Source organism: Ambystoma mexicanum, chromosome 1p, assembly GCF_040938575.1.
Source record: "Ambystoma mexicanum isolate Mex_15411 chromosome 1p, UKY_AmexF1_1, whole genome shotgun sequence".
NCBI classification, from domain to species: Eukaryota; Metazoa; Chordata; class Amphibia; order Caudata; family Ambystomatidae; genus Ambystoma; species Ambystoma mexicanum.
In genome coordinates this window covers 1,474,437,541-1,474,447,981 of record NC_090921.1, presented here as the reverse complement: position 1 = coordinate 1,474,447,981, position 10,441 = coordinate 1,474,437,541, and the positions used below count along the sequence as shown (strand labels likewise).

At 42.8% G+C, this 10,441-nt stretch overlaps 4 non-coding genes across 4 annotated transcripts; all 4 read right to left on the bottom strand.

Moving 5' to 3' along the window:
- Positions 1 to 223: 223 nt before the first annotated feature.
- Positions 224 to 297, bottom strand: TRNAI-AAU (transfer RNA isoleucine (anticodon AAU)). Its single transcript has one exon. It is a non-coding gene; the product is annotated as a tRNA-Ile (tRNA).
- A 2,176-nt stretch (positions 298 to 2,473) lies between these two features.
- On the bottom strand, positions 2,474 to 2,547 carry TRNAI-AAU (transfer RNA isoleucine (anticodon AAU)). The gene has a single exon. It is a non-coding gene; the product is annotated as a tRNA-Ile (tRNA).
- A 4,691-nt stretch (positions 2,548 to 7,238) lies between these two features.
- Positions 7,239 to 7,312, bottom strand: TRNAI-AAU (transfer RNA isoleucine (anticodon AAU)). The gene has a single exon. It is a non-coding gene; the product is annotated as a tRNA-Ile (tRNA).
- A 1,834-nt stretch (positions 7,313 to 9,146) lies between these two features.
- On the bottom strand, positions 9,147 to 9,220 carry TRNAI-AAU (transfer RNA isoleucine (anticodon AAU)). Its single transcript has one exon. It is a non-coding gene; the product is annotated as a tRNA-Ile (tRNA).
- Positions 9,221 to 10,441: the final 1,221 nt, after the last annotated feature.

Here is a 10,441-nt window from a genome sequence, read left to right as displayed (position 1 = left end):
GGATTTTTTCTTCCCTTGGAAAAAAAATGCCTAACTCATTCACACATAAAACCCTTATCCTCACAACAACATTGGTTATGTCCGCAGCAGTACTGACCCGTGACTATGTATGCACAGCTGCTTCCAACAAAACAGCAATCTTGTGTTAGTAACTCTAAAGCTGTGAGTGCCAATTCTGCATCAATCTCATCCTTCTGCAGAAATATTTCCCAAAATGACAAAGTGGCCAATACGGGGATCGAACCCGTGACCTTGGCGTTATTAGCACCACGCTCTAACCAACTGAGCTAACCGGCCAGCTGAGAGGCATATTTCTGACTGGAGCATAAGAGGGAGGCCAGTTGCACTGGGATGTTTTCTTCCCTTGGAAAAAAAATGCCTAACTCATTCACACATAAAACCCTTATCCTCACAACAACCTAAAGAAAAACTACATGTGATCTGAAGGAAATTCACGAATATGACAATTATCTTCAAACTGACTTGTAGCCTGCATCACATTTAAGTAGAACTGGGACAAAGAAGGTTAAATGCATCTCATTGGTCATTTCCCACAGCAGTACTGACCTGTGACCATTTATGGACTGCTGCTTCCAACAAAACAAGAAACTAGTCATAGTAAATCTAAAGCTGTGGGTGGGAATTCTGCATCAATCTCATGCTTCTGCAGAAATATTTCCCAAATTGACAAAGTGGCCAGTACTGGGATCAAATTCGCTAACTTGGCGTGATTAGCACCATGCTCAGTCAGAGAAAGTATGCCTTCTGACTGGAGCATAGGAGGGAGACAAGTTGCAGGGGGGAGTTTTCTTCCCTTGAAAGAAAATGCCTAACTCATTCACAAATACAACCCTTATCCTCACAACAACATTGGTTATGTCCGCAGTAGTACTGACCCGTGACTATGTATGCACAGCTGCTTCCAACAAAACAGCAATCTTGTGTTAGTAACTCTAAAGCTGTGAGTGCCAATTCTGCATCAATCTCATCCTTCTGCAGAAATATTTCCCAAATTGACAAAGTGGCCAATACTGGGATCAAATTCGCTAACTTGGCGTTATTAGCAACATGCTCAGTCAGAAAAAGTAAGCCTTCTGACTGGAGCATAGGAGGGAGGCCAGTTGCAGGGGGGAGTTTTCTTCCCTTGAAAGAAAATGCCTAACTCATTCACAAATACAACCCTTATCCTCACAACAACATTGGTTATGTCCGCAGCAGTACTGACCCGTGACTATGTATGCACAGCTGCTTCCAACAAAACAGCAATCTTGTGTTAGTAACTCTAAAGCTGTGAGTGCCAATTCTGCATCAATCTCATCCTTCTGCAGAAATATTTCCCAAATTGACAAAGTGGCCAATACTGGGATCAAATTCGCTAACTTGGCGTTATTAGCAACATGCTCAGTCAGAAAAAGTAAGCCTTCTGACTGGAGCATAGGAGGGAGGCCAGTTGCAAGGGGGAGTTTTCTTCCCTTGAAAGAAAATGCCTAACTCATTCACAAATACAACCCTTATCCTCACAACAACATTGGTTATGTCCGCAGCAGTACTGACCCGTGATCATGTATGCACAGCTGCTTCCAACAAAACAGCAATCTTGTGTTAGTAACTCTAAAGCTGTGAGTGCCAATTCTGCATCAATCTCATGCTTCTGCAGAAATATTTCCCAAAATGACAAGGAGGCCAATACGGGGACCCGTGACCTTGCCATTATTAGCACCACGCTCTAACCAACTGAGCTAACCGACCAGCTGAGAGTTTTGTTTCTGACTCAAGCATAAGCAGGAGGCCAGTTGTAGGGGGATGTTTTCTTCCCTTGGAAAAAAAATGCCTAACTCATTCACACAGACAACCCTTATCCTCACAACAACCTAAAGAAAAACTCCATGTGATCTGAAGGAAATTCATGAATATTACAATTATCTTCAAACTGACTTGTGGCCTGCATCACATTTAGGTAGTACTGCGACAAAGAAGGTTAAATGCATCTCATTGGTCATTTCCCACAGCAGTACTGACCTGTGACCATTTATGGACTGCTGCTTCCAACAAAACAGCAAACTTGTCATAGTAAATCTAAAGCTGTGGGTGGGAATTCTGCATCAATCTAATGCTTCTGCAGACATTTTTCCCAAATTGACAAAGTGGCCAATACTGGGATCAAATTCACTAACTTGGCGTGATTAGCACCATGCTCAGTCAGAAAAAGTATGCTTCTGACTGGAGCATAGGAGGGAGGCCAGTTGCAGGGGGGAGTTTTCTTTCCTTGAAAGAAAATGCCCAACTCATTCACAAATACAACCCTTATCCTCACCACAACATTGGTTATGTCCGCAGCAGTACTGACCCGTGACTATGTATGCACAGCTGCTTCCAACAAAACAGCAATCTTGTGTTAGTAACTCTAAAGCTGTGAGTGCCAATTCTGCATCAATCTCATCCTTCTGCAGAAATGTTTCCCAAAATGACAAAGTGGCCAATACGGGGATCGAACCCGTGACCTTGGCGTTATTAGCACCACACTCTAACCAACTGAGCTAACCGGCCAGCTGAGAAGCATATTAATGACTGGACCATAAGAGGGAGGCCAGTTGCAGGGGGGTTTTTTCTTCCCTTGGAAAAAAAATGCCTAACTCATTCACACATAAAACCCTTATCCTCACAACAACCTAAAGAAAAACTACATGTGATCTGAAGGAAATTCATGAATATGACAATTATCTTCAAACTGACTTGTAGCCTGCATCACATTTAAGTAGAACTGGGACAAAGAAGGTTAAATGCATCTCATTGGTCATTTCCCACAGCAGTACTGACCTGTGACCATTTATGGACTGCTGCTTCCAACAAAACAGCAAACTTGTCATAGTAAATCTAAAGCTGTGCGTGGGAATTCTGCATCAATCTCATGCTTCTGCAGAAATATTTCCCAAATTGACAAAGTGGCCAATACTGGGATCAAATTCGCTAACTTGGCGTGATTAGCACCATGCTCAGTCAGAAAAAGTATGCCTTCTGACTGGAGCATAGGAGGGAGGCCAGTTGCAGGGGGGAGTTTTCTTCCCTTGAAAGAAAATGCCTAACTCATTCACAAATACAACCCTTATCCTCACAACAACATTGGTTATGTCCGCAGTAGTACTGACCCGTGACTATGTATGCACAGCTGCTTCCAACAAAACAGCAATCTTGTGTTAGTAACTCTAAAGCTGTGAGTGCCAATTCTGCATCAATCTCATCCTTCTGCAGAAATATTTCCCAAATTGACAAAGTGGCCAATACTGGGATCAAATTCGCTAACTTGGCGTGATTAGCACCATGCTCAGTCAGAAAAAGTAAGCCTTCTGACTGGAGCATAGGAGGGAGGCCAGTTGCAGGGGGATTTTTTCTTCCCTTGGAAAAAAAATGCCTAACTCATTCACACATAAAACCCTTATCCTCACAACAACCTAAAGAAAAACTACATGTGATCTGAAGGAAATTCATGAATATGACAATTATCTTCAAACTGACTTGTAGCCTGCATCACATTTAAGTAGAACTGGGACAAAGAAGGTTAAATGCATCTCATTGGTCATTTCCCACAGCAGTACTGACCTGTGACCATTTATGGACTGCTGCTTCCAACAAAACAGCAAACTAGTCATAGCAAATCTAAAGCTGTGGGTGGGAATTCTGCATCAATCTCATGCTTCTGCAGAAATATTTCCCAAATTGACAAAGTGGCCAATACTGGGATCAAATTCGCTAACTTGGCGTGATTAGCACCATGCTCAGTCAGAAAAAGTATGCCTTCTGACTGGAGCATAGGAGGGAGGCCAGTTGCAGGGGGGAGTTTTCTTCCCTTGAAAGAAAATGCCTAACTCATTCACAAATACAACCCTTATCCTCACAACAACATTGGTTATGTCCCGCAGCAGTACTGACCCGTGATCATGTATGCACAGCTGCTTCCAACAAAACAGCAATCTTGTGTTAGTAACTCTAAAGCTGTGAGTGCCAATTCTGCATCAATCTCATGCTTCTGCAGAAATATTTCCCAAAATGACAAAGTGGCCAATACGGGCATCGAACCCCTGAACTTGGCGTTATAAGTACGACGCTCTAACCAACTGAGCTAACCGTCCAGCTGAGAGTCCTGTTTTTGACTGGAGCATAAGAGGGAGGCCAGTTGCAGGGCGATTTTTTCTTCCCTTGGAAAAAAAATGCCTAAGTCATTCACACATAAAACCCTTATCCTCACAACAACCTAAAGAAAAACTACATGTGATCTGAAGGAAATTCATGAATATGACAATTATCTTCAAACTGACTTGTAGCCTGCATCACATTTAAGTAGAACTGGGACAAAGAAGGTTAAATGCATCTCATTGGTCATTTCCCACAGCAGTACTGACCTGTGACCATTTATGGACTGCTGCTTCCAACAAAACAGCAAACTAGTCATAGTAAATCTAAAGCTGTGGGTGGGAATTCTGCATCAATCTCATGCTTCTGCAGAAATATTTTCCAAATTGACAAAGTGGCCAATACTGGGATCAAATCCGCTAACTTGGCGTGATTAGCACCATGCTCAGTCAGAAAAAGTATGCCTTCTGACTGGAGCATAGGAGGGAGGCCAGTTGCAGGGGGGAGTTTTCTTCCCTTGAAAGAAAATGCCTAACTCATTCACAAATACAACCCTTATCCTCACAACAACATTGGTTATGTCCCGCAGCAGTACTGACCCGTGACCATGTATGCACAGCTGCTTCCAACAAAACAGCAATCTTGTGTTAGTAACTCTAAAGCTGTGAGTGCCAATTCTGCATCAATCTCATGCTTCTGCAGAAATATTTCCCAAAATGACAAGGAGGCCAATACGGGGACCCGTGACCTTGCCATTATTAGCACCACGCTCTAACCAAATGAGCTAAACAGCCAGCTGAGACTTTTGTTTCTGACTCAAGCATAAGCAGGAGGCCAGTTGTAGGGGGATGTTTTCTTCCCTTGGAAAAAAAATGCCTAACTCATTCACACAGACAACCCTTATCCTCACAACAACCTAAAGAAAAACTCCATGTGATCTGAAGGAAATTCATGAATATTACAATTATCTTCAAACTGACTTGTGGCCTGCATCACATTTAGGTAGTACTGCGACAAAGAAGGTTAAATGCATCTCATTGGTCATTTCCCACAGCAGTACTGACCTGTGACCATTTATGGACTGCTGCTTCCAACAAAACAGCAAACTTGTCATAGTAAATCTAAAGCTGTGGGTGGGAATTCTGCATCAATCTAATGCTTCTGAAGACATTTTTCCCAAATTGACAAAGTGGCCAATACTGGGATCAAATTCACTAACTTGGCGTGATTAGCACCATGCTCAGTCACAAAAAGTATGCTTCTGACTGGAGCATAGGAGGGAGGCCAGTTGCAGGGGGGAGTTTTCTTTCCTTGAAAGAAAATGCCTAACTCATTCACAAATACAACCCTTATCCTCACCACAACATTGGTTATGTCCGCAGCAGTACTGACCCGTGACTATGTATGCACAGCTGCTTCCAACAAAACAGCAATCTTGTGTTAGTAACTCTAAAGCTGTGAGTGCCAATTCTGCATCAATCTCATCCTTCTGCAGAAATATTTCCCAAAATGACAAAGTGGCCAATACGGGGATCGAACTCGTGACCTTGGCATTATTAACACCACGCTCTAACCAACTGAGCTAACCGGCCAGCTGAGAGGCATATTTCTAACTGGAGCATAAGAGGGAGGCCAGTTGCAGGGGGATTTTTTCTTCCCTTGGAAAAAAAATGCCTAACTCATTCACACATAAAACCCTTATCCTCACAACAACCTAAAGAAAAACTACATGTGATCTGAAGGAAATTCACGAATATGACAATTATCTTCAAACTGACTTGTAGCCTGCATCACATTTAAGTAGAACTGGGACAAAGAAGGTTAAATGCATCTCATTGGTCATTTCCCACAGCAGTACTGACCTGTGACCATTTATGGACTGCTGCTTCCAACAAAACAGCAAACTAGTCATAGTAAATCTAAAGCTGTGGGTGGGAATTCTGCATCAATCTCATGCTTCTGCAGAAATATTTCCCAAATTGACAAAGTGGCCAATACTGGGATCAAATTCGCTAACTTGGCGTGATTAGCACCATGCTCAGTCAGAAAAAGTATGCCTTCTGACTGGAGCATAGGAGGGAGGCCAGTTGCAGGGGGGAGTTTTCTTCCCTTGAAAGAAAATGCCTAACTCATTCACAAATACAACCCTTATCCTCACAACAACATTGGTTATGTCCGCAGCAGTACTGACCCGTGACTATGTATGCACAGCTGCTTCCAACAAAACAGCAATCTTGTGTTAGTAACTCTAAAGCTGTGAGTGCCAATTCTGCATCAATCTCATGCTTCTGCAGAAATATTTCCCAAAATGACAAGGAGGCCAATACGGGGACCCGTGACCTTGCCATTATTAGCACCACGCTCTAACCAAATGAGCTAAACAGCCAGCTGAGACTTTTGTTTCTGACTCAAGCATAAGCAGGAGGCCAGTTGTAGGGGGATGTTTTCTTCCCTTGGAAAAAAAATGCCTAACTCATTCACACAGACAACCCTTATCCTCACAACAACCTAAAGAAAAACTCCATGTGATCTGAAGGAAATTCATGAATATTACAATTATCTTCAAACTGACTTGTGGCCTGCATCACATTTAGGTAGTACTGCGACAAAGAAGGTTAAATGCATCTCATTGGTCATTTCCCACAGCAGTACTGACCTGTGACCATTTATGGACTGCTGCTTCCAACAAAACAGCAAACTTGTCATAGTAAATCTAAAGCTGTGGGTGGGAATTCTGCATCAATCTAATGCTTCTGAAGACATTTTTCCCAAATTGACAAAGTGGCCAATACTGGGATCAAATTCACTAACTTGGCGTGATTAGCACCATGCTCAGTCACAAAAAGTATGCTTCTGACTGGAGCATAGGAGGGAGGCCAGTTGCAGGGGGGAGTTTTCTTTCCTTGAAAGAAAATGCCTAACTCATTCACAAATACAACCCTTATCCTCACCACAACATTGGTTATGTCCGCAGCAGTACTGACCCGTGACTATGTATGCACAGCTGCTTCCAACAAAACAGCAATCTTGTGTTAGTAACTCTAAAGCTGTGAGTGCCAATTCTGCATCAATCTCATCCTTCTGCAGAAATATTTCCCAAAATGACAAAGTGGCCAATACGGGGATCGAACCCGTGACCTTGGCGTTATTAGCACCACACTCTAACCAACTGAGCTAACCGGCCAGCTGAGAAGCATATTAATGACTGGACCATAAGAGGGAGGCCAGTTGCAGGGGGGTTTTTTCTTCCCTTGGAAAAAAAATGCCTAACTCATTCACACATAAAACCCTTATCCTCACAACAACCTAAAGAAAAACTACATGTGATCTGAAGGAAATTCATGAATATGACAATTATCTTCAAACTGACTTGTAGCCTGCATCACATTTAAGTAGAACTGGGACAAAGAAGGTTAAATGCATCTAATTGGTCATTTCCCACAGCAGTACTGACCTGTGACCATTTATGGACTGCTGCTTCCAACAAAACAGCAAACTTGTCATAGTAAATCTAAAGCTGTGCGTGGGAATTCTGCATCAATCTCATGCTTCTGCAGAAATATTTCCCAAATTGACAAAGTGGCCAATACTGGGATCAAATTCGCTAACTTGGCGTGATTAGCACCATGCTCAGTCAGAAAAAGTATGCCTTCTGACTGGAGCATAGGAGGGAGGCCAGTTGCAGGGGGGAGTTTTCTTCCCTTGAAAGAAAATGCCTAACTCATTCACAAATACAACCCTTATCCTCACAACAACATTGGTTATGTCCGCAGTAGTACTGACCCGTGACTATGTATGCACAGCTGCTTCCAACAAAACAGCAATCTTGTGTTAGTAACTCTAAAGCTGTGAGTGCCAATTCTGCATCAATCTCATCCTTCTGCAGAAATATTTCCCAAAGTGACAAAGTGGCCAATACTGGGATCAAATTCGCTAACTTGGCGTGATTAGCACCATGCTCAGTCAGAAAAAGTAAGCCTTCTGACTGGAGCATAGGAGGGAGGCCAGTTGCAGGGGGATTTTTTCTTCCCTTGGAAAAAAAATGCCTAACTCATTCACACATAAAACCCTTATCCTCACAACAACCTAAAGAAAAACTACATGTGATCTGAAGGAAATTCATGAATATGACAATTATCTTCAAACTGACTTGTAGCCTGCATCACATTTAAGTAGAACTGGGACAAAGAAGGTTAAATGCATCTCATTGGTCATTTCCCACAGCAGTACTGACCTGTGACCATTTATGGACTGCTGCTTCCAACAAAACAGCAAACTAGTCATAGTAAATCTAAAGCTGTGGGTGGGAATTCTGCATCAATCTCATGCTTCTGCAGAAATATTTCCCAAATTGACAAAGTGGCCAATGCTGGGATCAAATTCGCTAACTTGGCGTGATTAGCACCATGCTCAGTCAGAAAAAGTATGCCTTCTGACTGGAGCATAGGAGGGAGGCCAGTTGCAGGGGGGAGTTTTCTTCCCTTGAAAGAAAATGCCTAACTCATTCACAAATACAACCCTTATCCTCACAACAACATTGGTTATGTCCGCAGTAGTACTGACCCGTGACTATGTATGCACAGCTGCTTCCAACAAAACAGCAATCTTGTGTTAGTAACTCTAAAGCTGTGAGTGCCAATTCTGCATCAATCTCATCCTTCTGCAGAAATATTTCCCAAATTGACAAAGTGGCCAATACTGGGATCAAATTCGCTAACTTGGCGTGATTAGCACCATGCTCAGTCAGAAAAAGTAAGCCTTCTGACTGGAGCATAGGAGGGAGGCCAGTTGCAGGGGGGAGTTTTCTTCCCTTGAAAGAAAATGCCTAACTCATTCACAAATACAACCCTTATCCTCACAACAACATTGGTTATGTCCGCAGCAGTACTGACCCGTGACTATGTATGCACAGCTGCTTCCAACAAAACAGCAATCTTGTGTTAGTAACTCTAAAGCTGTGAGTGCCAATTCTGCATCAATCTCATCCTTCTGCAGAAATATTTCCCAAAATGACAAAGTGGCCAATACGGGGATCGAACCCGTGACCTTGGCGTTATTAGCACCACGCTCTAACCAACTGAGCTAACCGGCCAGCTGAGAGGCATATTTCTGACTGGAGCATAAGAGGGAGGCCAGTTGCACTGGGATGTTTTCTTCCCTTGGAAAAAAAATGCCTAACTCATTCACACATAAAACCCTTATCCTCACAACAACCTAAAGAAAAACTACATGTGATCTGAAGGAAATTCACGAATATGACAATTATCTTCAAACTGACTTGTAGCCTGCATCACATTTAAGTAGAACTGGGACAAAGAAGGTTAAATGCATCTCATTGGTCATTTCCCACAGCAGTACTGACCTGTGACCATTTATGGACTGCTGCTTCCAACAAAACAGGAAACTAGTCATAGTAAATCTAAAGCTGTGGGTGGGAATTCTGCATCAATCTCATGCTTCTGCAGAAATATTTCCCAAATTGACAAAGTGGCCAGTACTGGGATCAAATTCGCTAACTTGGCGTGATTAGCACCATGCTCAGTCAGAGAAAGTATGCCTTCTGACTGGAGCATAGGAGGGAGACAAGTTGCAGGGGGGAGTTTTCTTCCCTTGAAAGAAAATGCCTAACTCATTCACAAATACAACCCTTATCCTCACAACAACATTGGTTATGTCCGCAGTAGTACTGACCCGTGACTATGTATGCACAGCTGCTTCCAACAAAACAGCAATCTTGTGTTAGTAACTCTAAAGCTGTGAGTGCCAATTCTGCATCAATCTCATCCTTCTGCAGAAATATTTCCCAAATTGACAAAGTGGCCAATACTGGGATCAAATTCGCTAACTTGGCGTTATTAGCAACATGCTCAGTCAGAAAAAGTAAGCCTTCTGACTGGAGCATAGGAGGGAGGCCAGTTGCAGGGGGGAGTTTTCTTCCCTTGAAAGAAAATGCCTAACTCATTCACAAATACAACCCTTATCCTCACAACAACATTGGTTATGTCCGCAGCAGTACTGACCCGTGACTATGTATGCACAGCTGCTTCCAACAAAACAGCAATCTTGTGTTAGTAACTCTAAAGCTGTGAGTGCCAATTCTGCATCAATCTCATCCTTCTGCAGACATATTTCCCAAAATGACAAAGTGGCCAATACGGGGATCGAACTCGTGACCTTGGCATTATTAACACCACGCTCTAACCAACTGAGCTAACCGGCCAGCTGAGAGGCATATTTCTAACTGGAGCATAAGAGGGAGGCCAGTTGCAGGGGGATTTTTTCTTCCCTTGGAAAAAAAATGCCTAACTCATTC